The sequence below is a fragment of the Pelodiscus sinensis genome, chromosome 19 (assembly GCF_052426305.1).
Source record: "Pelodiscus sinensis isolate ZL-2025 chromosome 19, ASM5242630v1, whole genome shotgun sequence".
In the NCBI taxonomy this organism is placed as follows: Eukaryota; Metazoa; Chordata; order Testudines; family Trionychidae; genus Pelodiscus; species Pelodiscus sinensis.
Genome location: NC_143070.1, coordinates 31,764,338 through 31,791,135, shown reverse-complemented (window position 1 = coordinate 31,791,135; position 26,798 = coordinate 31,764,338). Strand labels below are relative to the sequence as shown.

The 26,798-nt window shown below is 53.7% G+C and overlaps 9 non-coding genes across 9 annotated transcripts; 4 read left to right on the top strand and 5 right to left on the bottom strand.

Moving 5' to 3' along the window:
- Positions 1–6,759: 6,759 nt before the first annotated feature.
- TRNAL-UAA (transfer RNA leucine (anticodon UAA)) lies at positions 6,760–6,842 on the bottom strand. The gene has a single exon. It is a non-coding gene; the product is annotated as a tRNA-Leu (tRNA).
- Positions 6,843–10,372: 3,530 nt separating this feature from the next.
- Positions 10,373–10,488, top strand: LOC149522996 (U5 spliceosomal RNA). Its single transcript, XR_016347508.1, has one exon. It is a non-coding gene; the product is annotated as a U5 spliceosomal RNA (small nuclear RNA).
- A 1,097-nt stretch (positions 10,489–11,585) lies between these two features.
- LOC142821700 (U1 spliceosomal RNA) lies at positions 11,586–11,749 on the top strand. Its single transcript, XR_012898391.2, has one exon. It is a non-coding gene; the product is annotated as a U1 spliceosomal RNA (small nuclear RNA).
- Positions 11,750–17,616: 5,867 nt separating this feature from the next.
- On the bottom strand, positions 17,617–17,690 carry TRNAM-CAU (transfer RNA methionine (anticodon CAU)). The gene has a single exon. It is a non-coding gene; the product is annotated as a tRNA-Met (tRNA).
- A 491-nt stretch (positions 17,691–18,181) lies between these two features.
- Positions 18,182–18,253, top strand: TRNAE-UUC (transfer RNA glutamic acid (anticodon UUC)). The gene has a single exon. It is a non-coding gene; the product is annotated as a tRNA-Glu (tRNA).
- A 1,696-nt stretch (positions 18,254–19,949) lies between these two features.
- On the bottom strand, positions 19,950–20,031 carry TRNAS-UGA (transfer RNA serine (anticodon UGA)). The gene has a single exon. It is a non-coding gene; the product is annotated as a tRNA-Ser (tRNA).
- A 2,253-nt stretch (positions 20,032–22,284) lies between these two features.
- Positions 22,285–22,500, bottom strand: LOC142820570 (small nucleolar RNA U3). Its single transcript, XR_012897797.2, has one exon. It is a non-coding gene; the product is annotated as a small nucleolar RNA U3 (small nucleolar RNA).
- A 1,554-nt stretch (positions 22,501–24,054) lies between these two features.
- On the top strand, positions 24,055–24,128 carry TRNAT-UGU (transfer RNA threonine (anticodon UGU)). The gene has a single exon. It is a non-coding gene; the product is annotated as a tRNA-Thr (tRNA).
- Positions 24,129–24,811: 683 nt separating this feature from the next.
- Positions 24,812–24,893, bottom strand: TRNAS-AGA (transfer RNA serine (anticodon AGA)). The gene has a single exon. It is a non-coding gene; the product is annotated as a tRNA-Ser (tRNA).
- Positions 24,894–26,798: the final 1,905 nt, after the last annotated feature.

Below are 26,798 nucleotides of genomic sequence, written 5' to 3'. Positions count from 1 at the left end.
GAAAAATCCCCCTTCCAAGGAACTTTTGCAGCACCTCAGCTCATTGTGGGTGGGCAGGGAGCTGGGGACAGAGCTGGGCTCTAACTCACTAGGGTGCGTCCCATAGCTCAGAATAAACGATGCAATTTGGTAGCTTATTTCAAGTCAATTTAGAAATAGCTTATTTTGTATTTTGGCGCTGGCTACACAGCACTTGTTTCCAAATAAATCACAATTCCAATCCCTCACTCCTCGCGCCATGAGGTTTGCAGGGACGTCGGAATAGCGAGCCCGTTATGGTTTGAAATAAGGGGCTTGCTCTTAAGACGTGTCTGTGCGATATGAGCATCACGTCCTAAACCTCCGACCTTGCCGGCCCACGGGTGTCAGTCTCACAAGTGGCCCTTTCAGAAAGAAGCCTTAGGCAGCCGCAGGGACGTTATAGCCATGGCAGAGGTAGCAGGATTCACTCCCATCTTCTCCTGCCTGTGCCCTGGTGCTGAGGGGCCGGCCCCTTTCCTGCTGCCCCAACTCTTATTCCCACAATGCACTTTGTACAGGGGCCGTTGGTCTTTGTGCCAAGGTGCGTGGCTGGCAGCCAGGACTCGGGACCCTTCCCCCAATCCCCCCTCTGACCCACTCACACTGTCTGGCTGCCTCCAGCATGGGCTGAGCTCAGGGGTCAGTTGGGTGACCTGCCCTGCACCTGTGATGGCATCAGGCCCTTCCCGCCGGCCTGCTCCGTCTGGAGATGGAGCTCCAGTGGCCTCAGACACCCAGCAAGAGGAACAAAACTCTCTCCGTTGAACCTCAGAGCATAGAAGCTGAAGCACCTGAACCTTGTAACAACCAGCTGAGTCTTAGTAGGTCCCACTCTGAAATTTGAACTCAGATTACAGGACTCAGAGTCCTGAGTGCTGCCCCTTACACCATGGGACCTGTGCTGTGAAAGTGCAGTGGGCACCTCTGACTCTCAGCTCTCAGGCTGGCCTCTGCTCTCCTGGCTCCCTCCAGCTGCTTCATCTCCCAGGACTCCCTGTAAGAAATATGTCACTTTCACCCCTGGGAGCAGCTCAGCCATGCAAAGGGGCTGCCTGGGGCAGGACATTAGCCCTGGAGGGCAGGGGTGGGTGTGGCAGTGACATCACAAGGGCCTTTTGCAGCCCCTCAGCTTATTGGCTAAAGGAGGTTGGGAGGTGGTGACCTCACAGAGAGTCCATGACAATGGCCAGGTGGGACAGGCTGCAGGGCAGGGGCCATCTCAGAGCCCCTCCCCCCCCCATGGCTTTGCTGCAGGGAGTCTCCTTGAGAGTTGCCCTTGAGGCCTTTTCGGAACCTTCTCCTTTCCCACGACTAAGTGACCTAGATGACAGACGTCGCTGTGGAGAAGGGAAGTGCCTCCAAGAAGGCGTCTGAAAAAATTGCAGGGGAATTAGCTCAAGTTGTAGAGCTCTTGCTTAGCATGCAAGAGGCAGTGGGATCAATGCCCATATTCTCCAACTGTGGCACAGCTCTAATCCCTTATTTCCACTGTCAGGGGCTCAGTGGCCCCCTCCCTCTTCCTATCTGCTCTCCCAAAAGAGACAGACCTGGCTCCCCTTTCTTTGCCACCAGCAATTGCCAAGCTGCAAAGCAGAGAGTGGAGATATCAGGCTCTCTGGTGCAATGGAAAGCATGTTGGACTTTTAAGCTGCAACAAAATACAGGACTGTGTAGCACTTTAAAGACTAACAAGATGGTTTATTAGATGATGAGCTTTCGTGGGCCAGACCCACTTCCTCAGATCAAATAGTGGAAGAAAATTGTCACAACCATATATAGCGAAGGATACACTTAAAAAAACCAAACACATATGAAAAGGACAAATCAAATTTCAGAACAGAACGGGGATGGGGGGGGGGAAGGTAAATGTCTGTGAGCTAATGATATTAGAGGTGATAATTGGGGAAGCTATCTTTGTAATGGGTAAGATAACTAGAGTCTTTGTTAGGACCCCGCCGTAAAGTGTCGAATTGTAGCATGAATAACAGTTCAGAGGATTCCCTTGAAAGTGCAGTTTTAAAAGGCTTTTGAAGCAGGATGCAGGTAATTAAGTCATTGAGATAATGTCCTTTCTGAGTTAAAATGGCAAGAAACTTGTTTTTTTCTGTATTTTGTTTCAGCTACCCTAGACTAACATGGCTACTTTTCTAGCACTATTTTAAGCTGCAGTGATTCATGTGAGCCCAGCTAGACATTCAAAGTTTGTGGGTTCAAGTCCCACGAGTGTCACTTTATCTGCTTTCTCATTTTGAGGGTGCAGCTTTTACAGAACAGGCAATCCTTAGGGTGAAACTGGGGTGGGCTCGAGTCCAGACAGTTCCCAGAAGACCCCAGTGAGGATGGAGGGAAGGGCTGGTTCTTGCGGTTGGGGCTGGGAGTTGTTCTGAAAGGCTTCAGGTGCCGTTAGATCATTTTATCCCTCCCTGTCTCCTACCAGTGCTGAGCAACACTCAGGCTATGTCTGCCCTACACTGCTCTTCTGGGAAAAGCTACGCACATTTCAAAACCCAATTTGTGCAGCTTTTTCCTTCTGCTTTTTTTTTGGGGGGGGGGGGAGAGGCTTTTCCGACATTTGGCCTGTTACACTGGGCAAGTCACACAAGGGAGGCAGCAGGCAGAGCCAGCCCAATGCACCAGCCTCCCAGGGAAGGGGAGGCCAAGGCACAAGCAGCTGCCTGGCCTAATTTATCTGGCTTCCCCAGGTTGGCACCCAGGGGCATTATCAGCTGAAGTTACGCCCCCCCCCTCCGCCCCCCCGTCACATGAGCGTTGAGAAAATGGTGATCGGGGCTTTTTTGCAGAAAAGCGCATCTAGATTGGCCACGGATGCTTTTCCACAAAAAGTGATTTTGCGGAAAAGTGTCCTGCCAATCTAGATGCTCTTTTCTGAAAATGCTTTTAATGGAAAACTTTTCTGTTAAAAGCATTTCCGGAAAAACATGCCAGTCTAGATGTAGCCATGGTGTAAGAGGCAGCACTCAGAGCTCTGAATCATGTGATCCGAGTTAAAATTACTGTGGGACTTGCTGGGGTTGGGCTGGTTGTTGCAAAACCCTCCAACTTTATGAGCTTTGGGCTCCTTATCTGCAGGCTCCCCAGAGAAAGAGTTCTGTGCCTCCTGCTGGGTGTCTGATGCCCCCTGGAGCTCAGTCTGATGCTATGGTCTGCCTGGCTGAGATGCACTGGGCCCTAAATCGTAACCTGCCTGGAGCTTGCTGCTTACCCTTGTGGTCTCTTGTGTGGTCCCCAGGAGCTGCCAGCCTCTGACTCTTGCCCCCCTGACACTAGCAGGTGCCCCCCCCAAACAATCTTTTAAATTGTTCTTTCTGGTCCCTCTCAGGGCGTTTTTCTCCTCAGCAGCAGCGCACAAGAGAGAAGCTGTTGCCAGTGGCCCTGCAAGACAAGATGAGCTTTGCCTGCCCCCCTCAGCCTGACCCGCTACTTGGCCCCATTCCTGCCTCTCTTCCCAGTGGCCGAAAGGGGCTGCGGCTGCTGCCGACAGGGAAGAAGCTGGGAGGCAAGGTGCTGGCAGCAAGAGATTCCGGCTGCTTCTTTGCCCTGGGTCTCAGTGCGCCATGCCGGTCACCAGCCACCTTGACCAAACCTCAAAGCATCTGGACTAGTGAGCCCACATCACAGTGAGTTGCTAGTAGCCCTGTCACAGAAGAGGCGCCTTTCTGGAAGGGCCCTTTGTGAGCTCAGTTTCCCAAGGCCAGCTAGCTCAGTTGGTTAGAGTGTGGTGCTAATAATGCCAAGGTCATGGGTTCAAGCCCCATATTAGCCTCACAGTTGTTCTCTGCAGTTACTACTCTCCCTCTCTTTCTGCTCCCCCCCCCCCCTCCCCTGACACAGTCTTCAGCTGCCTGCTATGGACAGGGAAGCAGAAACAGGCAAAAGGCTGAGAGCTTTGCAGGACTGAGGCCAGAGAACTGGTAGGAGGAGTATCCAGTCTGCACAGACCCAGTGGCTAAAAGGGCCTGTCCAGCTTTCCCCTAATGGCAGGGAAAACTCTTCTCTTCCCTCCATTGTCCCCAGTGGGGTGACCTGATCCCAAATTCCTGCTGCTGCAGTGGCTGGCCCAAGGCTCCTCCAGCCCAAGCTGCAGAGGGAGGCTCCATATGTCCAGGTGATGGGACGGGACCATGTGCCCAGCCCACAAAGCAGGAATAAGATCCTCCAGAAAAGGGCGCTTTTTCGGGAGGATCGGGGCCAGTGTAGATGCTCTTTTCTAAAAGCCGGAAAAAAGCGGCGGACATTTTTATTTAAATGCCACGGGGGATATTTAAATCCCCCGCGGATTTCCCTATTACGATCGCTGAAATTAACATGCCCCTTCCGGAAAAGGGGCCAGTGTAGATGTAGCCCTCTCAGTCAGTGGTAACAAACTGCCAGTCCGCAGACCAGCAAGGGGCCAAGAACCCCTGCCTGCTGGGGAAAGGTGGAAAATAACTAAGTAGAAATACTTGATTACACTACTCAAGACCTTTTTTGGGTATTTGTACTTTACTCAAATAATTTATTTTTGTCGCACTTTGATTTTTATTCAAGTTATTTTATTTTTTTAGACAATATTGTACTTTTTTCTCCACTCCCATTTCCAGAGGCGCTGGGTTACTCACAACTCGCATCGTTCTGATTTGCTAAAGCCCAGCTGCATGTGCAAGCCCTGTGTGGGGGGGGGACAGGCTGTGCTGGAAGAGGCTGGGGGTGGGTGGCTGAGGGGGGTGGGGATTGAAGAAGCATCTGTGAGGGCACTTGGGCAGCCAGCTCGTCAGTGAGCAGCAGAGCACACGGGCCCGTCGCCCCCCAGCCGAGCCCCCAGCTGCTCTCCCAGGGCTGTGCCCGACCATCCTGCACTGCTGCCAGCCCGGGCTCAGCTCTGCCAGTGACCTGCCTAGTCCCCTCCCTGCCAGGGGCTGCAGACGTGTCTGCTGGGGTAGAGGGGAGGGACGTGTCTGCCCAGCCAATGTGAGGGGTGAGCCTTTGGGACAGAGAATTTCTGTCCCATCTCCTTGCTTTTTGTGTGGGCCCAGTGGCCTAATGGACAAGGCACTGGCTTCTGGAGCCAGAGGTTGTGGGTTCAAGTCCAAGTCCAAGTCCTGCCTGGGGTATAGAACTGTGACCTTCTGAGGTTTGATTGGGAAGCCCTGGCTTCCTTTTTCCCTATGGGGCCTGAGAGATGGTTCCCCAAGAAGTGCCACATCCTATAGAACAGCAGCTGTCTAGTCCCACCAGCTCCAGGAGTGACTCAGACAGAGGGAGGGGGCTGGAGCAGAGCAGGGTCTGTCTGGTGACAGGGCAGAGCCTGAGTAGGGGCAGCTCTGGCAGAGGCTCAGTAGGAGCAAGGGGGGAGCTACTTTGGCCTGGCCCTTTTCCAAAGCCCTTGAGCATGGGGCTGGCATTGGGGGAAAGTTCCCTCAGCGATGGGATGGGGGGGCCGGGCTGGGCTAGGAAGGCGCCGTTCTCCCTGCTCTTGCCCACAGACGACATGGCTGCCAGGCCTCCGTGTGGGCAGACTGGCAGTTGCTGCAGCAGCACAGGGGCAGGAGGCCCCACTGATGTGGGGGGAGTCAGACCCACCAGCAGGCACAAGGCTGGGCCAGCATATGGGGGGAGGTTTTCGACTGCATGTCCCTGCTGACATGGAGCTGGGTTACCAGGTCTCCGGTTTTGAACCAGATAGTCTAGTATTTGAGCTTCCTAATCAGGAAACAAACTGAGAAAATAGAAATAGAAATGACCGGTATTTTCTAAATAACAATAATGTTGATTGTGGTGTCATGTCAAGTGTCTCTGGTATTTTTGTAGAAACCATCTGGCCACCCTACACGGAGCCCAGGTGACAGGACACCTCCTAGTACTCACTGCTGCTAGCAACACCCTCACGCACTCCTCCGCCATGGGGCAGGCAGGAGGGGATTGTTCCCCCCAACTGACAGAGGGAGGGACAAAGGCTGAGAAAGGCAAAGGGCCTTGTCTGACCTCACACAGCCAGTCTGGGGCAGCGCTGGGCACAGGACCTAGATGCTGAAAGTCCCCCTCAGTTTGGAGTTTCACACCCTGACTGATCAGAATAACGTGACCTCCAGTGAGATACAGCCCCACAGCCCAGCCTAGGGATGGCTCAGCCAGTGGGTTAGAAGCACCGGGACACAGAGAGACTCAGGAGCTGCTCAGAGACAACCACTGGCGAGAAACAGAACAATTCCCCGAGCAGTCGATTGGTTCTGGCTCATTTGCTGGGACTTAAGGAGAACAAGGAAGTCCTGAGTCTCCTCCCTGTGACTTCCACCCAGCTCAGCCAATCAGAACTGGGACTAGAACTGGAAGGCTGTGTCCACACTGATTGGCTGTGTCTACACCAGCGGGTTATTGTGCAAGAAGGGCCGTTCTTCCGCAGAGCATCCACACTGCCCACTCGCTCTTGTGCAAGAAGTTTTACAGTAAAGCGTGGTAAGAAAGGGCTTCTTGCACATGAGCTACGCTCTTTTCTAACAGGTGTAAGTCCTCTTGTGCAGGAGGGCAGTGTGGATGCAGGACAAGGGTTTCTTGTGCAAGAAAGCCCTATAGCTAAAATGGCCATCAGAGCTTTCTTGCACAGGAGAGTATAGATCCTCTTGCACAAAAGCACATCTCACACATGCCACCAGACATAGCCAAAGGGACCTTCAGAGATGAAGTCCAGTCCATAGCAGGGCAAATCACCATCCAGATGGATGTCTGTCCAAAACAGGAAGCTACCAGGAGGGGGGTTTGAACCCACGCAGACAAACATCTATTGAATCTTAAGTCCAATGCCTTAACCACTCGGCCATCCTGGTGATAGAGAAAAGGGCAGACGTGTGCAAGTTCTCTCTCCCAAATAGCCCAGGGACTCGCTCTCAGAGCATCTTCCCATCCCATCTCTGTGCCAGGGCTTCCCACTGAAAGGGTGAGAGAGCCGCCCCTCCCCCGCCATGAGGAGGGAATCAGGGAAAAGGGAAACTAAACAAGAGAAAATCCAAAGTCCCCAGGGATTCCGAGGGACAAAGGCCTGGTGGGGAAAATACCCCCCCACCTTCACCTAGGCTATGTCTACACTCCCAGCTTCTTGCACTAGAAATATGCAAATGAGTCTAAGTTTAGAATATAATGGAGCCTCATTTGCATACCTAATGAGCTGCCGTTTTTGTAGAAGAGGTTCTTGCACCAGAGAGCTGTCTACACTGCCCATTCTTGTGCAAGAAATCCCCTCGTTTGCAATGCTACTATTCCTGAAAATAATCGTCGTAGCGGCATTGCACGAGAGGGTTTTTGTTGCGCAAGAAGGGGCAGTGTAGACAGCTCCTTCTGGAGCAAGAGTCTCTTCTGCAAAAAAGGTTGCTCATTAGGTATGCAAATGAGGCTCGGCGATATTCGACGCTTAGCGTCATTTGCATTTTTCTCACGCAAGAATCTGTGAGTGTAGACGTAGCCCTAGTGTTTTCCCTGCCTTGCATTTGGCCAGCCCCCATGGATCAGGCCAGTGTTTCCAAATCTTTTTTTTATACCATGGATGGCCAAACCCATTCACAAATTTTTGAACGACCGGTAACATTACATTTACATAACTGCATATCCATTATGCAAATAACAAATCTGCAAATATGGAAATAAACTGTTGCCAGTCCCTACAGATCAGTGTTTGCAGATACCTACACTTAAAAAAATTCACAGAAACAATTCCCCTCAGGCTGCTGGAGGGGGCAGCTCCTCCCCCAGGGGGACTGGTGCCTGCAGAGGGAGGGGCGCAGGGAGAGGCACCCACAGAGGCAGGGGGCATTTGGGACACCCTGGTTATAAACTTCAGAAATTTTGTCGGGGGCAGAGCAGTCGGTGCCCTCAAGTGCCACCACCAGGCACCTCTGCCCCCCCTCCTGCCCCATGGGTGTGGGGGAGCTCCCGTTGTATCTCCCCCCTTCCTTCTGTACAAGCCCTGCCCTGTGTCTCCCCTTCCCCAGCCAGGCTGCTCTTGCTCCCCCAGTCTCCTCCCAACCTCCCCTGCCCCCTTTCCCTTCCTGTGACCCCCCCCCCCAAGTTTCCCTCCATTGCACCCCTGCTCCCAGCCACCCCATGTCTGGCATGATCCCCCCCAACCTCCGTTCAGCACCTCCTGCCTCCCCATCCTGCCCCCACCTCACACATCCCTGTTCCCCTTCACCTCTCCTATCTGCCCCACCCCTCTTGATCCCCCTCCCCACCCTCTCTGGGGTGGCTCCCCCCGCCCCGCACGAGCTGGTAGCAGCTTCCCTGGCCCCAGGCTGGGATCACAGCCCCCTCTGCTGAGAGCAGCCCTGGGCCAGATCCTCCCACTGCAGCTCTGGGGGTCTGCTCTCTGGGAAGGGGAGGGGGGTCTCTCTTACCTGCCCCCCCAAATGCTGCCCACCCTGGGGCGGGGGCTGGGCCGGGCAGGGGCTGTCCAGGCTGGGGGCGCTGCCATGGGAAAGGTTCTCAGGGAGCAGCTTTCTACATCCCACCGGCCCTGTGGGAGATTCCCCCTCCTGGCTGCAGCGCAGGCTCCGGGGGCCCAGCAGTGCTGCACCCAATGCTGGGGCTCAGGGATCCGCCCAAAGCCATTTCCAGGGGCCCTGAAAGCAGAGGGCAGGAAAGGAGCCAGGCTGAGGCTTTGCAGGGAGCAGGCCGGGGACCTGGCAGGAGGAGGCTCCAGCGAGCACAGAGCCTGCGCAGGGCCAGCCTGCTGGGAGGGGAGCAGGAGCATCCAGCACCATTCAGGCCAGTGGCAGCCGACACTGGGGGAGCTCTGAGACTCCAGGGCAAAGGCCCCCAGCCCTGGGATTAGGTGCCCTGGAACCAGGCCCCCTGGAGTAGCATTGTGGCTGGGGGGCTCTGACCCACAGGGGGGCTGGCCCCAGAGCCCAGGGCCTGGGAGTCTGGTCAGCAAGTGAGACTCGCCCGTCAGTCCAAGCTGCTTTCTCCCCGGCTGCCGTTCCTGCCTGTCCTGTGCCAGCCCTGAGCAGGCCAATGGGGCAGGATGGGGGGTGTCAGTGGGGCCCTGCTCTCAGTCCATCCGTCACAGGCCCTGTGGGCTGCTCGAGGGCTGAGCCCATCGCCCAGGCCTGGCGCGGGGATGGAACATGGGGCACGTTTCCCCCTGTGAGCGTGTGCGGGGGCAGGAGGGAGCCACACGGGCCCGGCTGAAGGTTTTGTGCTGGGGCTGGAGGCTTGAGCCCGAGCTGTCGGCCTCAGCGGGACTTGCTCCTCCCCCCTCTCCTGCCTTGCTGCCTCCTTTGCCCAGCAGCGCTCAGGGGCAGCCGGGAGAGCCGGCACCAAGGGCAGAGGAGGCCGAGGCACAAGCCCCTCAGTGCAAAATCAGTTCGCCAGAAAATATGCAAATAAGATCAGGACTCATGCAAATGAGATCCTAATTAGCACCTTCTTTTGCTGAGAAAACTCGTTGTGTAGATAATAGAAGCACAGCGTGTCAGAGAATTGTTCCAGTGACGCTCCCAGACGAGGGGGTTACAAACCCCGCGCTAGACCCCGTGCCAGGGTTTCGTCACCAGCGCGGCTGTTCCTGTTCTGTTCCGCGCTGTGAACGTTCCTGAGAAGGTTGGAACCAACCCGGCTCCTTTAGGGAGCGGAAGCTCCTAGGGGCGGAGACTGAGGTGTTTAAACAGCACGAGCAAACTGGGGGCAGCACCAGCCGGGGAAGAATTATACTCGGGTGTCTGGGAGTCTGGCTCGATCACAGCGGGCGGGCTGCCGAGAAGGGCCGCAGGTGCAGGCTGCAGCGTTGGAGGCTGAGGACAAGCTGCCGACTTTGCTGTCGTGGGGCGGGCTGGATCCTCTGTAGTCTCCGTGGCTGACCCGCCCTCCCCCGGGGTAGTTCAGCGGCTCGTGCCCCAGCCCTTACATGCAGCAGCGATCAGAGCCCCAAGCCCACCTGCCCCTCCCGAGGGAAGTGCAGAGCCCGGCACCCCCAAGCTACTGGCCCAAGGGCCCGCGGGGAACCAGCACGAGGCCTGCGCCCGGAACAGCGGTGGGACCGGCAGCAGCTGCCCAGCCCGGCCCGTGGCAGCGAGCTAGGGGCTGCAGCCGCAGCTTGGAGATCTGGGCTCCTCCGCACGCTCGGGTGTACCCAGGGGTGCTCATTTACGTACCCACGATGCATTGGGCACAGTGATTCACCACCCGCGTCCATGGGGCAGAGTTTGCTCCTGAAGCCCCTGACTCCCACGCAAAACTCGGGCTATCAGCGTGGCAGAGCAACAGGCTGCAGAAGGGGTGGGGATTTGCAGACGGTCCGGTGTAGCCACCGTGAGTTGAGAAACAGACGCCGTTTTTCTGGCAGCGCCTCTGCAGCAACTGCGGTATACTCTGGGTTCTCTTCAGATCGTATAAATCTTTCGCCTTTTACTAAAGATTTCCGTAGAGAGGAACATTTAAGAGTTTATACTCAATTTTTTGAGGTTTCATTCTGATGAAGCTGCCTAATGGTGTGAAAAAACAGAACTGAGCTATTAGTTTTTGTAGTGAGGCCTGTAGATGCCTGTGTTTATTTGAAAATGTTGTACCTTATGATGTGCTACCTTTTTAATAGTAGTAGTTGTGTTAGTCTAGGCCAGCTAAAACAAAAAATAGAGCTTTGTAGTCCTAACAAGAGGGACTACATCTAGACTGGCATGATTTTCCAGGATGCTTTTAATGGAAAAGTTTTCCGTTAAAAGCATTTTTGGAACAGAGCATCTAGATTGGCACGGACACTTTTCCCCAAAAGCACTTTTTGCGGAAAAGCGTCCGTGCCAATCTAGACTCGCTTTTCCGCAAAAAAGCCCCGATCGCTTCCTACTGTGCTGTCTACAGTGGCCCTTTTCCGGAACAGTTTTCCGGAAAAAGGACTTTTGCCTGAACGGGAGCAGCATAGTATTTCCGGTAAAGTGGCTGATTTCTTACAGTAGATCATCAGCGCTTTTCTGGAAATTCAAGGGGCCAGTGTAGACAGCTGGCAAGTTATTCCGGAAAAGTGGCTGATTTTCCGGAATAAGTGGCCAGTGTAGACACAGCCCGGATGCGCCCAGCTACGGAGGGCGACAGGCCCAGTTGGACCGGGGGTGTCGGGGCGAGAGCGGAAGCCGCACGGACCCAGTGCCTCCTGAGTGGCGGCTCCTGTCCGAGCCAGCTCCTGCTGGGTGTGCGGGCCGCAGCCGGGGAGAGTGCCGGTGGGGTCGGGAGTCGGGGTGCAGCAGCGCCGCCAAAGCGGGGCTCAGGCCGGAGAGGAGAGAGAGCTCCGGGCCCGGGGAAGACAGGCAGGCAGGGGCGTGTCCCGGGGGGAGAGGCGGAGGGGCGTGAGTACGTATGCAGATGTGGGTGCAAGCGGAGGCTTGTGGGAGCGGGAGCGGGCTGGCAAGCGGGGCCCGCCTTGGGCAAGCGGGGCTCGGTGTGGGTGTCGGGGGCGGCTTGGGGGCGGGTGTGGGCAGTAGGGGAGTGTTTGGGGCGCGGCGGTGTGGGTGCGCGAGGCGGCGTCCCCTGTGATGTGAGAGGCTTTGGGCGGTGGGGGGCAGGCGGTGGTTGTGCAGGTGGAAATCATACTTACCTGGCAGGGGAGATACCATGATCATGAAGGTGGTTTTCCCAGGGTGAGGCTCATCCATTGCACTGCGGTTGTGCTGACCCCTGCGATTTCCCCAAATGTGGGAAACTTGACTGCATAGTTTGTGGTAGTGGGGGACTGCGTTCGCGCTTTCCCCTGGCGCTCGCTGTGAAAAATAGACTGACAGATGACCAAGACAAACAGAGAAGAAATGTTACTGCTTCTGTTCTTGTTCTTTTTTTTCTCTGTAGCAAGCATTACTAGTTTTTTGCATTTTTCTCTGCTCGGTTCCTGTTCTGTGCTAAGGCTTGGCTTGGCTGGTCCCTGGGGGGGGGCTCTTTTTTCTGCTTCTTCTGCCATTTCCTGGAAAGCACATTGCTTTCCTAGGCCATTGATGCCCCTCTTCAGCCACCCTGCTTGCCTTACAGGAAGTTTCCCCTAATGGCCTGCTGGCCCTCGCTGCAGCCCCAGCCCCTTGCTTCTCATCCTGGCCTCCTCCCCCCCCCTCCCCCGAGCTTCAGAAGAACCAGAAGTTCTCCCTTCTCTGCCTAGCAGTCTTTTATGGCCCTGAAAACTCTTAGCAGCTCCCCTCTAGCAGACTCCCTTCCAATCTTCTACACCCTGCACAGTCAGTTTCTCTTGCATTTTTCTGCATTCCCTGTCTCCGATTTGTATGAGTCTGCCTCCCTTCCCGCCCACAGGGCACAATGCTCCAGCTAGGCCTAATCCTCACCGTGTAGAGCGGAAGAATTACTTTTCCTGTCTTGCGCACGACGCTGCTGCTTCCGCTAACGCGCCCCAGAACGATGTTCGCTGCTCTGGCAACCCGTTTACCGCTCTCAACTCCCGTTTACTTTGTGGTCCGCTGTGACAGCCAGCCTCTCCCTGGCCCTCTCCCCTGCTGTGCCGATTCTTGCCCACAGTATTCCTTCCTAGACAGCCATTTCCCATTCTCTCTCTCTCTCTCTGTCTCTCTCTCTCTGCCACCGTGCACGTGGGCGCAAGCAACGGATCGATCATTCGTAAGCGGAGTACTTTGCATTTGGCCTTATTGAACTTCATTGTAGTCTCTCCAAACCATTTCTCTGCTTTGTCCAGATCATTCCGAATTGTGAGGAACCCGTCCTCCACAGCACCTGCAACCCCTCCCAGCTCGGGGTCCTCCGCAGTCTTGATAAGACTCATTACACTCTTCCAGCGAGGCTGGGCACTACGGCGATAACTATTCCCTGGGAACGGTATCTCTGACCCTTTAGCAGCACCCTGATGGTAGCTCCGTCTAGCTTGCGTTTGGCTAGCGAGCGCGTTCGTGCGCAAGTCACGTGAGACGGTACCCAAAGCTTTCCTGAAGACACCAGATATACCCTTTTGATAGGTTGCCCCTTCCCCCTCTTCGGGAATCTCTCCCACCTGCCGCGAGTTTTCTGAAATAATCCTCCATATCTCAGATGTCACCCCAGTCAGCTCCTTGAGTACGGGGGGGAGGGGCCCCAACTCAGCGGCTGCCGGGAAACAGATTACTGGGGCTACGTCTACACTGTCACCCTTTTCCGTAAATGCTTAAAATGGAACAGTTTTCCATTATAAGTATTTCTGGAAAAAGCACGTCTACATTGGCAGAATGCTTTTCTGGAAAAGCACTTTTTCCGAAAAAGCGTCCGTGGCCAATGTAGCCGCACTTTTCCGCAAAAAAGCCCCGATTGTCATTTTCGCGATCGGGGCTCTTTTGCAGAAAAGACTACTGGGCTGTCTACACTGGCCCTTTTCCAGAACAGTTTTTCCGGAAAAGGACTTTTGCCCGAATGGGAGCAGCATAGTTTTTCCGGAAAAACACTGACGATTTTACATTAGATCGTCATTGCTTTTCCGGAAAAGCAAGTGGCCAGTGTAGACAGCTGGCAAGTTATTCTGGAAAAGCGGCTGCTTTTCCGGAATAAGTGACCCAGTGTAGACGTAGCCCAGGGGTTTGTAGTAATCTCTGCACATCAGAAATGCAGAGTGAGATGCAACTGGAGATGCAAAGGTTTCAAAGAAGTTGATCAACCTTTCAGGGGGCACTTAGAGTTGAAACAGGGACCCTTTTGCCTATAGTCAAACACTTTACCACTGAGCTACACCCCCATTACACTTGCTTCTTTGCATCCAGTGTTAGTGCCTGGGGCTGTCTCTAGACTTGCCAGTTTTTCTGGAAAATCAGCCACTTTTCCAGAAAAACTTGCCAGCTGTCTACACTGGCCGCTTGAATTTCCACAAAAGCACTGATGATCTCATGTAAGATTGTCAGTGTTTTTGCAGAAATACTATCCTGCTCCCTTTTCGGCAAAAGTTTTTTTCCGAAAAACTATTGCGCAAAAGGGTCAGTGTAGACAGCAGAGATTTGTTTTCCGCAAAAAAGCCCCGACTGCGAAAATGGCGATCGGGGCTTTTTTGTGGAAAAACGCGTCTAGATTGGCCAGAGACACTTTTCCGCAAAAAATGCTTTTGTGGAAAAGCATCCTGCCAATCTAGACACGCTTTTCCGAAAATGCTTTTAACAGAAAACTTTTCCGTTAAAAGCATTTCTGGAAAATCATGCCAGTCTAGACGTAGCCTGGGGCTGTGTCCACACTGGCCACTTATTCCGGAAAAAGTTTGAAGTAGGAATAAGAGATCCTCCGGAAAAGGGCTTTTTTCCGGAGGATCGGGGCCAGTGTAGACGCTCTTTTCCGGCTTTTCTAAAAGCCGGAAAAAAGCGGCGGACATTTTTATTTAAATGCCGCGGGGGATATTTAAATCCCCCGCGGATTTCCCTATTACGACCTGTCAAATTAGCATGCCCCTTTCGGAAAAGGGGCCAGTGTAGACCAGCCCCAGGTGTCCTTTCTGATGGGACAGGCCACGTTCTTCTCAGGGTTTGGGTACCATGTTGCTCTAGAAAGGCTTGTGGCCAAAACACAGACCTCACTGTGAGCCGGATTTAAACCTGTGCAGGGAAACCCTATTGGATTTCTAGTCCAACGCCTTAACCACTCGGCCATCACAGCTCTGAGTAACAATAGCCCAGGGAAACTGGTAAATAATCTCAGTGCCAAGGCCTGACGTCACCTGACCCACAGAATTCACACGGCAAACCATTTCACCGGTCATGCAGAGGGGTCCTGGGTGCTCTGGTCTGAGGCTGCCTTAGAGGTGAGTTCAAGGGGAAACTGCACAAAGGAGATTCCAGGCAGCCAGGCCATGGGGGTCTCTGAGATTGCCCCTGTCCCACCTGGCTGTTGCCAAGGTTGCTCTGTGAGGTCACTGCCTCTCAGCCAATAAGCTGAGGTGCTGTAAAAGTTCCTTGTGATGTCACTGCTGCCTGGCAGGCTCATGTCGTGCCCCTGGCCAGCCCCTTGGCATGTGTGAGCTGCTCCCCCTCCCCCCGTCACTCAGGGCTGGTTCTGGGGCTCACACACGGAACATCAGAGGCTGCCAGGGGCCCTCCTGTGGGGCTGTGAGTGTTGCTGTCCCTGCTGTACAGACAGGGCCATAGAGCATCAGGAGGCTGCAGCGGTGGGAGACACTTCCCTGGTTTCGGGAGGGACACGTGATGTCAAGGCCCATGACTTGGAGCCAGCTACCGATACCCATGAAAGCTGATTTTCAGAGGGGTGTGATCAGCCCTTCCTGTGTATCTGGCTTCTTCAAAGGGGCTTCATTAGGAGCTAAAAGTTGAAGAAGGGCCATTTAGAAGGGTGAATTTCTTTCCCTGGCAGGCTTTTCTGTGTCCCCCGGTGCCTAATGGACAAGGCACTGGCCTTCTAAGCCAGGGATTGTGGGTTCAAGTCCCACCTGGGGTGACAGTTTCCTTGTTGTTCACTAACAAATAGTTTGCATTCCTTTGCTCTCTGAAATAGTTGGCAAGGATGCCCTGCAGTTACTGTCTCCCTTGATGCAGAAGCTGTCCAGACTCCTCACTAGCTGGTGTTAGATGCAGATCTGGTTGCTAAAACCCCAGGTATTCAAAGTCAGAATGAAGAGGCACATTTTACTCTAGAAGGCCCAGGAGTGACAGACAGCAAGAGGTGGCTGTAGCAGGGTCTGCCTGGAGACAAAGCGGAGCCTGAGGATGAGAAAGCCCATGAGAGGCAGAGACTCCAGAGCAGTGGGGTGGTTAGTTATTTGGTCTGGCAAACTGACAGAAAATCCCCAGGCCCTGAGCATGGTGCGGGCAAGGCCCATGGGGCAGTTTGCCTGGTGGGATTTGGGGGGTGGAGAAGCTGTGAAGCTCTGTGAGTGGATAAGGTCCCTGACTGAGCTGTGCCCCCTGCCGTGTGTGTGACTCAAACTGTCCCACGTCCCCTTTTGTGTGTCTGTTGCGCTTCCAGCTTCTTTCCTCAGGCACGTTCATCCGGCAAAGACCCTCCAGGGATCTTGTATCTTCCTTTGTGCAGCTCAGCCGCAGACACAGCCAGGGCTGGAAGGAAATTGCTGCACTTTGGGAGTCAAAGGTGTTGTCTGGGACCACAGAGCAGTTTCACCCAACAGCTTGAGGGGGGTACCATGGCTTAGCTTGCTCTGTCTAGACAGAAGAGCCTGGGTTCAACTCCCAGTGGTGCCTTGTTGCTTCCTTTGCTCACATTTTCCCAGGTCCTTCTGGGACACAGAAGAGGCCTCTCCTGGCCACCCATGGAACTGCGGGTTCAGGAAAAGGCTGATTGGGGAGGAGTGTTGGGAAGAAGGAAACCACAAGTGAGAAGCACCTGATGCCCACAGACCCTAATTCTCCATGGCTGCAGGAGCTGCAGAGTCCCATCTGGGGTGACAGTTTCTCTCCCTGACAAAGAGTTTACTCTCCTCTGCTCTCTGAAACAGTTAGCAAGGATGCTGCACAGTTGCTGTCTTCCCCACTGCTAGTCACTGTTCCAGGAACAGAGTGAGTTTTGCCCTGGGCACCAATATTGAGGGTGTGTGCACCTGTTTGTGTGTGAGCCCCCCTGGCACCCATTGGCTCCTGCTGAGGGGTGGAGGGTCCCCTGGCCCCATTGCTCCTCCTGGGGAGGGTTGGAGGGACCTCAAGCCCTATAGCGGGTCAAAGTCCCGCCTGGCAGGATACAGTTTCAGTTTTTCCCTGGTGGATGCTCCAGACATGAGGGATGCCAGTGCACTGGCCCAGCCCGGGTTGGCAGTGATGGTTTTTATACATGCAGGGAAATGCCCCGGCTTCTCCCCCTCACAGAGCTGCTGCCTCTCCGGGAGGCGGATGAACTGCAGGTGCGGGACAGCTCCCTGCCAGCAGGGACAGCAGCCAAGGCACCAAATATCGCTGGGTCTGCAGCCAGTGTTGGGAACTGGGCAGGGAACAGGAGGCTTTTGTGTCACACACGTCTCAGGTAGGACTGTGCCTGGTCCAAGCAAGGAATGTGTCTTGGGGCTAGTTTAGTGACACCCCAAGGCCATGTCTACACAATGGCTGTGTCTAGATTTCATCCCTTTTCTGTAAGAGGTGGGGGAATTAGCTCAAGTGGTAGAGCGCTTGCTTTGCATGTGAGAGGCAGTGGGATCGACACCCACATTCTCCAGTGATTGATATTTGCTTTTTCCTTGTTTTACAGGCAGAGACAACAAGGGGGCTAAGTGCTTCTAGGGGCCTCTTTGCAAAAGGCAGGGGACTGGTTTCTGCAGTGCTGTGGGTGTCACGTTTGCCGGGCATAGAAAAGTTCCCTGGCTAAAAGCCAGACAGGCAAAGTCCTGCCTGTAACACCCAGAGGAGGGGATTCACTTGCCTGGGGAGGGCAGGAACAAACCAGCACTTGGGAGCTTGGCTGCAAGCTGCTTAGCACATCTGGACACAGAAGAATCCCAAGACTTGGTTCTGCCAGGCTCCAGTTTCCCCTCTTCTGTTTCTTTTCAGCTCCCTGCAAACTGCCTCCCAGCTGTGGGTGAGGCTGAGTGTGTGTGAAACCAGCTGCACTTTGGATGATTTTGTTAATTATTTAAAAAGCCTCAGGGGAGGCCTCTTCTGTGTCCCAGAAGGGCATAAGTAAATGTGAGCAAAGGTTACAACAAGGCACCACTGGGACTTGAACCCAGGATCTCCTGTTTATGAGGCAGGTGTTTTAGCCAGCTAAGCCATGGTGCCCTCCTTGGACAGGGATTTGAAACTGTTCTACTTTATGGTGCCAGACACCCCCTTCCCATTCCAAAGTGCAGCCGTTCCCCATTCCCCTCCAGCTCTTGCCATGACTCAAGGCCTGCGCAGCCCAAGACATTTGATACAAAACAGAACTGGATAATTCAATGCAGGAAAGGTCAATCAATGGCATTTAACCAGGATGGACAGGGCAGGTGTCCCTAGCTGGTGTATTCCAGAAGCTGGGAATGGGCGACAGGAGGGGTCACTTAACAATTGTCTGTCCTGAGGATTCCCACTGGGCAATGAAATTGGCTGCTGCTGTGAGACAGGATCCTGGGCTAGTTGGGCAACTGGCATGGCCCCGTCTGGCTGTTCTGATGTTCTGTTTGGTTTCTGTTCTTGTCCCCTCTGGCCAATGGAAAATGGACCCATGTCCTGAAGGGGACAGAAAGTGGCCAGTGAAAGGCTAGTGTAGGTGAGCAAAAAGGCTTCATGTGTCCCTGATGGTCTAGTGGTTAGGATTCAGCACTTTCACTGCTGAGGCCTGGGTTCAATTCCCAGTCAGGGAAACCACCCTCATCTGTACTCATGAAATCTGCCAAGTCTTTGCCCTTTTCCATCACAGGGAGGGCCAGTGGCTGAGGGAAGGGAGGGGCTGGGGTGCCAGAGGCAGGCTCTAGCTGGGAGACACTCCCAGCAGCCAAGCACATTTCTCAGGCAGCCCCTTCCCTGCGCAGGGGGTACAGGTCACAAGCCTGGGTGAATAAGAGCTTGTGGGGACTGGCCAGGGCTTCAAGCAGGCAGCTCCCATTGGCCACAAACAAGCTTGGAGCAGGGACCAGGCTTGAAGCCTTTTCCTCTCCAGCTGAGAGACACAAAGGGCCCAGCAGCCCCTTCTCTCAGCTGTGCGTGGGGGCAGGGCGAGCAGGGAATCTGCCTGAGGCTTCTTGCTGCCATGTTGGGTGGCTTCATGGGCTGGATCCAGCCCGCTGGCCTGTATTGCCCAGGCCTGGCTTAGAGGGAACCTTGGCCCTGGGCTGTGGGGGAGGGGTGCTGTGGAAAGGCCAGTCTGGCCTTCCTGGGCAGGGCATGACGACATGTGGCCCGGCTGCCAAACATCCTGGACAGAGAATTACAGGCCAGAGAAGCCTTTTGCAACAGCCAAAGTAGCTCAATGGGGAGAGCGTTAGACTGAAGATCTAAAGGTCCCTGGTACCATCCCAGACTTTGGCAGGTGCTAATAGGGGCTAATAACTTGAAGTTGATTGGTTTGCTTAGAGCTGTCATCCCAAGCTGCTCTGCAGGACGAAAGGGGAGCTGAGCTGCAGCCTGGGGCTCTTCCTGCTTTCCCCTGGCCCTGGGTCTCTATCTGGGCAGGTACAAGGGCTACAGTTGGGGGGAAAATCAGGTGACGCCACAAGAAACACTCCCTGTTGGCCTGGCTGGAACATGGCACCACATGAGCATGTTATTAACACCCATGTGCCCACTCCCTGGCCTCAGGACCACTAGAAATGTCCAGCAGCTCTGCCCTTGCACCCTGGGGCTGTCTGTCTGGGCCATGCACTCACACACACTGGCCCCTCCCTTTCTAGGACAGGGCTCCTGTTATTCCTTGCTGTACTCAACCTGGGAACTGGGCTTATCCCCAAGCAGTAGGGGCTGTGTTTAGCTGGGGAGCCACAAATAGCAGCAGAACCCCTGTTCCCACTTTTTGCTTGGCTTTGAACCAGGAGCCTTTTGCACATTAAGCAAACACGATAACCACCACCCCACAGAAACATGCTTGTCAGTTTTTTTCTGTACATAAACTTACATAAACTTGGACAAATATTCTGTTACTAATTCTTTGCCCAAGGCAGAGCAAGAGCAGGGAACAAGACCCCCCTCCCCCCCATACGTCTCTAGACCCTTTGCTCCCAACACAGGGGGGGGGGGCTGTGTGCCTCCAGAGGAGTGACCCACATCATATCCCCAACATTTCTGCCCTTCATGGATGGACCTTTGGGGGCAGGCCCAGATGCTCCATCCTCTCACTCAACTCCTATCACACACTAGAGCAGGGCAGCCCCCAGGGGTAGGGCTGAGCCATGGGCAGAGGCTGCAGGAGCTGAGAGTTTCCCTAGAGCTCAGGGACCCATAATGAGGCAACATGCCCTGTGTCTCTCTTGGAAGGCGCAGAAAGGGATTGACTGGGGATGGGGAGAATAGCTCAGGGTTGTGCAGCTTGTTGTCTGCTTAGGGGTGTGGTCAAAACACAGGCCTCGCTGTGAGCAGGATTTGAACCTGCGCAGGGAAACCCTATTGGATTTCGAGTCCAACGCCTTAACCACTCGGCCATCACAGCTATGAAGTCAGTAGTGTCCCAGGGCCAGAGAAACTGGTAACTAATCCCAGTGCCCAGACCTGACATCACCTCCCCCACCGAATTCACACAGCAAACCTGGCTCCCCGAGAACAGGGGGAGCCTGGGGACTCATTGCTGGGCCATGGAGTGACGCATCAAAGCAGCCACCTCCTGTGGGCCTGTGAGTGTTGCTGTCCCTGCTGTACAGACAGGGCCATAGATTCACTGGTCTCATTAGCATCCCTTTTCCAGAAAAGGGTGCCAACGTAGACACAGCCAGCCTGTGTGTGTGTGAGTGCAGGAGTGACATATATATATATATATCATATGCATATGATAAGTATTGATTATTCTATGTGCGTTCAGTAAATGTGGCGTGTTGCCTTATCCCTCTGAAAAAGATCCCTAGTACTTCTTTTAAGTACAACACTTGCTGCCTGTCTACACTGGTGGGGAGTTCTTGCGCAAGGACACTGACGTTCTAATGTGTGAAATCAGTGCTTCTTGCGCAAGAACTATGATGCTCCCACTCAGAAATAAGCCCTCTTGTGCAACTGTTCTTGCACAAGAGGCCAGTATAGTCAAGGACCATGAATTTCTTGTGCAAGAAAGCCCTATGATTAAAATGGCCATCAGAGCTTTCTTGCACAAGAGAGTGTCTCCACTGGCATGGATGCTCTTGTGCAAAAACACATCTCTTGCACAAAGGTACATGCCAGTGTAGATGCTCTTGTCTGGAAGAGTTTTTGCAGAAGAACTCTTCCGCAAAAGAGTTCTTGCGGAAAATCATGCCAGTGTAGACGTAGCCACAGGGGAGAGAACGCTCATGCAGTGTAGATGCTCTGCAAGTTTTGGGGCAAGAACAGGTGTTCTTGTTCAAAAAGCCTGCAGTGTAGACATGGCCTTGGAGCATCTGCACTATGGCTGTGTCTAGACTGGCCACTTATTCCGGAAATCAGCCGCTTTTCCGGAAAAACTTGACAGCTGTCTACACTGGCCGCTTGAATTTCCGCAAAAGCACTCACTTCCTACTGTAAGAAATCAGTGCTTTTTGTGGAAATACTATGATGCTCCCGTTCGGGCAAAAGTCCCTTTTCCGCAAAACTTTTGTGCAAAAGGGCCAGTGTAGACAGATGAGATTTATTTTCTGCAAAAAAGCCCCGATCGCAAAAATGGCGATTGGGGCTTTTTTGCGCAAAAGCGCGTCTAGATTGGCCAGGGACGCTTTTGCGCAAAAGTGTCCATGCCAATCTAGATGCTCTGTTCCGAAAATGGTTTTAATGGAAACCTTTTGCATTAAAAGCGTTTCTGGAAAATCATGCCAGTCTAGACACAGCCTATGAGCGTGTTTTTGCACAAGTAAATTTACAGCTCATCAGAAGAGAGGGCTTTTTGTGCAAGAGTTATTCCTCTTTCTATGAGGAATAAACCTTTTTGCGCAAGAGCTCTGACTTTTTCCAGGAAAGCGACCAAGTATTGCTCTGTCATCACTGAAAGATGTTATGGCAGCTGTGACCCAACAGGTTACTTCGAGTTCCCTTCCCAGCCTCTCCCTCCCCACCTGCAGGAAGCTCTGTGGCGCACTCAGAACTAGCCCAGCTAGTTGTTGAAGGAGACAACCCAGAACTGGCTCCAGCCCCCACTCAGTAACCTGGGGAAATGGCCCACCAGGCCTGGGCCCCTCGGAGAGGCAACGATTCCCCACTGGCCAGAGCAGAGCCTCCCTCTGACACAGTCATGGAGCCTTCTCCCCCTGGTCCTGCCTCCCCCTTCACTCAGCTCTCAGTGCTGCCAGGGAGGGGTCTCACGGCTCGTCAGTGTTCCCGTTCCAGGAGCAGGTGAGTTTTGTCTTGTGCACCAATATTGAGTTTGTGGGTGCCTGTTTAGGGGTGAGCCCCCGCGGCGTCTGCCAGTTACTAACAAATATCTTAGCTACACGTTATGGGAGAAAGACACTACCCCAAGGAATAATTAACTCCTGGCTGTGGCTAGTATCTCTCTCCCCCAGGGCCACTAGGGAACAGAGGAGGGACAAAGCGTGAAGCAGATCCAAGGGGCTGGCTAAACCCAGTGTAAGAAGCACATGGAAAAAGACCCAAAAGCAGGTGAGAGGACAGCATGAAAACATCAGGATCAGGACCATAGTAGCACATATAAAACCAAGAACTCAAGAAAAGCCAGGACAGGATGATAAAGTGAAATTGCTGCTCCTTTCAACTTCAAAACTAATTTAGAACTTTTTGACAGTAGCCAATCACTCAGCCTGTGCTCTCTTCCTCCAGCTTCCCAACAGGAAAAAAGGAACAATCATCAACAGCAGACAGTAATTACATTAAAGCAACACTGTCTGCTTGCTTCACGCCCAGAAGAGAACATTGTGACTCATTCTCATAACTAGTAAGACCAACCACTTTCAACTACATTTTTCTAGTTAACAACTTTAAAAACAAACTCTGAAAGTAGAGTCTTAACAGCAGCCTGCTTCCTACACACCCACACTCATGTGCATTCACTTTCTCCTCATGAGGAATGTTTTCACACAACACTTAGAAAACTAAAGAACAGAAATAATCTCAGCAAAATGCTTGTCCCACTCGAACACACTCCACCAGGTTTAGAAATCTGCATATTAGAATATGCTCTGTGTCCCTGTTTACAGCAACACGCCTCCTGATTAGCATGTGGAGCACCTGGCAGCCAATCAAAATCTCCTGCTGTTTCTTCCTGAAACTGCAGATCCTGGGGCTCCTCTAAGTCAGTGGTAACAAACTGCCAGTCCTCAGACCAGCAAGGGGCCAGGAACCCCTGCCTGTCCCGTGCCAGCGCCGCACGCAAGCCAGTGGGGCAGGACGGGGGGTGTCAGTGGGGCCCTGGTCTCAGTCCGTCCCTCACAGGCCCTGTGGGCTGCTCGAGGGCTGAGCCCGTCGCCCAGGCCTGGCGCGGGGATGGAACATGGGGCACGTTTCCCCCTGTGAGCGTGTGCGGGGGCAGGAGGGAGCCACACGGGCCTGGCTGAAGGTTTTGTGCTGGGGCTGGAGGCTTGAGTCCGAGCTGTCGGCCTCTGCTGGACTTGTTCCTCCCCTCTCCTGCCTTTGGCCAGCAGGGCTCAGGGGGCAGCCAGGAGAGGCCGAGGCCAAGGCACAAGCTCCTCAGAGGGGACAGGCCTGAGGCCTCTGGCTTCTGCCAAGGGGCTTTCTGTGGTGCCCAGCAGGGGAGGGAGGCCAGGCCCAGGCAGGAGAAGGGGCAGCAAGACACTGGGTTTCTGCCTGGTTTCACTCAAGGGTCCTTCTGCAGGTGAAGCGCCCATTAGAGCCCCCTGTGTTGCTGGGTTCTCCTGCCCCAACACTCACCCAAGGGCCACCTGGGCAAAGCAGCCTGCCCCAGGCCCCCTTCCAAAGCTCAGCTGGCAGAGCAGAGGCCTCTGGCTGGGGATCAGCGAAGGCCCTTAGGTTGCTTTTTTTTAAAAGAAAATGGAGATTGCCTATCTCCTAGAACTGGAAGGGACCTTGAAAGGTCATCAAGTCCAGTCCCCTGACTTCTCAGCAGGACCAAGTACCATCCCTGATGAATTTTTGCCCCAAATGGCCTCTGCAAGTATTGAGCTCACAGCCCTGGGTTTAGCAGGCTAACGCTCAAACCACTGAGCTATACCTCCCCAAACATCTCTATAGTCAGCATGGAGCTTGAACCCATTACCTTGGTATTATTAGCACCAGGCTCTAACCAACTGAGCTAGCTGGTCTGCTGATTTGACTCCAACTGAAAGGAGAGATTCTTCTTCCTCCCCCTGGCTGCAGGCCTGGCCTTAGGACCAGGCGGCTGCCTTGGGTCTGTCCCTTTGGGGCCTGGGGCTACAATTGACAAAAAGGTTTTGGGTTCCAGCTGCCAATCTAACGTCTTAGGCTGCGCAGACCTCAAGACACGGCAGGAGCTGGAGGGGAACGGTGAACGGCTGCACTTTGGAATGGGAACATGTTCTCTGTAACCATAAAGTAGAACAGTTTGAGGGCTGTTTTCAAGGAAGGCACCATGGCTTAGCTGGCTAAAGCAGCTGCCTTGTAAGCAAAAGATCCTGGGTTCAACTCCCAGTGGTGCCTTGTGGTGAGGCCAATGTGTTTCTTCTTTCCACCATATCCCAACACATATCTGGAGTTGGTTTTACTGTTTGCTGGTGTCCTAACAGTGGAAGTAGGATGGCAGCAAAGAGCAGGTGCAGGTGCCCTCTGGGTTTGATTTAGAGAGTCTTATCTAGACTTGCTAAATCAAACTCTGGGAGATGGATTGCAGCAGAAATCTCCACCTGAGTGAAGACATGGCCTAATGGTGCAATTAGTTAGATGCTGACCACAGCCAGTCTGAGCCATTCTAGTGCTCCGGGCATGTGGCACTGCCCCCGGCTCATGGTGCATGTGCGGCTCCACCCTGGGTGCACAGTGCATATACAGCCCCTCCCCCTCCATGCATGGAGCTTGTGGTGGCAGGATGCTCTTGTGCTACACAGCCCGGCCCTGCCACCACCGCTGGCGTGCAACCCAGGGTCCCCTGGGGCAGGCCATGCACAGCCCCACAGCTGCATGGGGAAGGGCACTGCTGACAGGTGCGGTGGAGGTTAATGCAGCCCCAGGGAACTGCTGCAGTCTGCCAGGAGCCAGTGCCTGAAGGCAGCTGCCCCACTAGCTCAACCCTTAATCCAGTCCTGATGCCAACAGTAACAGCCCCACTGCTGGTAACTCAGAGGCCCTTGCTGCCCGAGGAAGAGGTGTGGGCAAAACACAGACCACGCTGTGAGCAGGATTTGAACCTGCACAGGGAAACCCTATTGGATTTCTAGTCCAACACCTTAACCACTCGGCCATCACAGCTCTGGGCAAAGTGGATCCAGGGAAACTGATAAATAATCCCAGTGAACAGCCCTAATGTCACCTGCCACAGAGTTCACACAGCAAACCATTGCAACAGCTGTGCAGAGGAGTCCCGGCCGTTCTGCTTCAAGGTCTTCCCTCCTCCTTCTTGGTCTTCCTTTCCCTTTCCCTTCCTCTTCTCTTCTCCCCTTTTCCTTCTTCTTGCTGGTCTCCTTCTTGGACCCCAGTTTATAAAGAGAAATTCAAGTACCGCTTAGTTCTACCTTAACCAATTATTTTAGTATAATTTCACTATCCAGTCGGCTAAGATCGAGCGCTTCCAGCCTCTTGGAGAGCCATGTCACAGGCACAAGCCCCCGGAGAGCCCTCTGGCCCTTCCAGGGACACATCGCAGGAGCAAGCAAGTGGCACTGTCATGGTCTGGGCCAGAGATAAAGCTGTGGTCCAAGGAGGAGTCTCTGCAGGCCCTGCAGTCCAGTTGGAGGAATGCAGATATTTATGAACAAAGAAAGGCCACCTCCACCCACCCCAGACCAAGTCAGAGCCAAGGTCAAGGAATTGTGGCAGGGGTATGTGAGGACCCGTAGCGCAGCTCCTGCACTGGGGAAGCACCTTAGCACTGTGCATACTGTGAGGAACTGGACCAAGTCCTGGGGGTTGGGGAACCCAGTCTACAGGGACAGTTGTGGAGTCTGGGATGGAGACACCTGGGCAGCAGCGGCCGCAGCTTCAGGACAACAAACCTGCTGACCAGCAGCTCCAGGATAAAGAGAAGGAGGATTCCAGGAACGTTGTGACCCTCCCCCTGGAACTGGTCCCCCAGATGCAGGAGGCCTCCCAAATGTCCTCGGGCACCAGGTGAGTGCTGTGAGGTTGCAACACACACAGGGCAGGCGGGAGCACAGGGGGTGATGCGCTATTGTGACGTGTCATGCTGATTGTAGGTTGGGGGACACCACACATGTGTGACCCCATAGAGGGCCGTCCTCCCCCCGCCATGTGTGCAAGGCACCACCTGCTCCTGCAGAATGTGCTGCCAACAGCTAATTTGCTAACACTGGAGGCAAGCAAGCAAGTGTAATGGGGGTGTAGCTCAGTGGTAGAGTGTTTGACTGCAGGCAAAGTGGTTCCTCGTTTAACTCCAAGTGCCTGCTGAAAGGTTGGTCAACTTCATTGAAACCTTTGCATCTCCAGTTGCATCACATTCTGAATTTCTGCTGTACAGAGATTCCTAAATTACTGCAAACCCCTAGGCTGTGTCTACACTGGGCCATTTATTCCAGAAAAGCAGCTACTTTTCTGGAATAACTTGCCAGCTGTCTACACTGGCCCCTTGAATTTCTGGAAAAGCACTGATGATCTACTGTAAAATTGTCAGTGTTTTTCCAGAAAAACTATGCTGCTCCCGTTCAGGCAAAAGTCCTTTTCTGGAAAAACTGTTCCGGAAAAGGGCCAGTGTAGACAGCCCAGTAGTCTTTTCCGCAAAAAAGCCCCCATCGCAAAAATGACGATCGGGGCTTTTTTCCGGAAAAGCGTGTCTACATTGGCCACGGACGCTGTTCCGGAAAAAGTGCTTTTCTGGAAAAGCATCCTGCCAATGTAGACGCGCTTTTTCCGGAAATCCTTATAACGGAAAACTGTTCCATTTTAAGCATTTCTGGAAACGGGTGCCAGTGTAGACGTAGCCCTAATGTGTTTCTGTGTCAATGCGCATAAACCAGGCAAACCCATCTCAACTGAAACAAGTTAAATTCTGCTGAGTCTGGTTTCTATTCCCATCAATTCAGCAAGGGTGTGATCTGAAAGTCCTTGGTCTACCTGGGCTGTGCTGTGCAGAAGAACAAGAATCACACCCAGAGGGGGAGGAATGGCCACTATCTTTCAATCTTCCGGAGTTTGATTTAG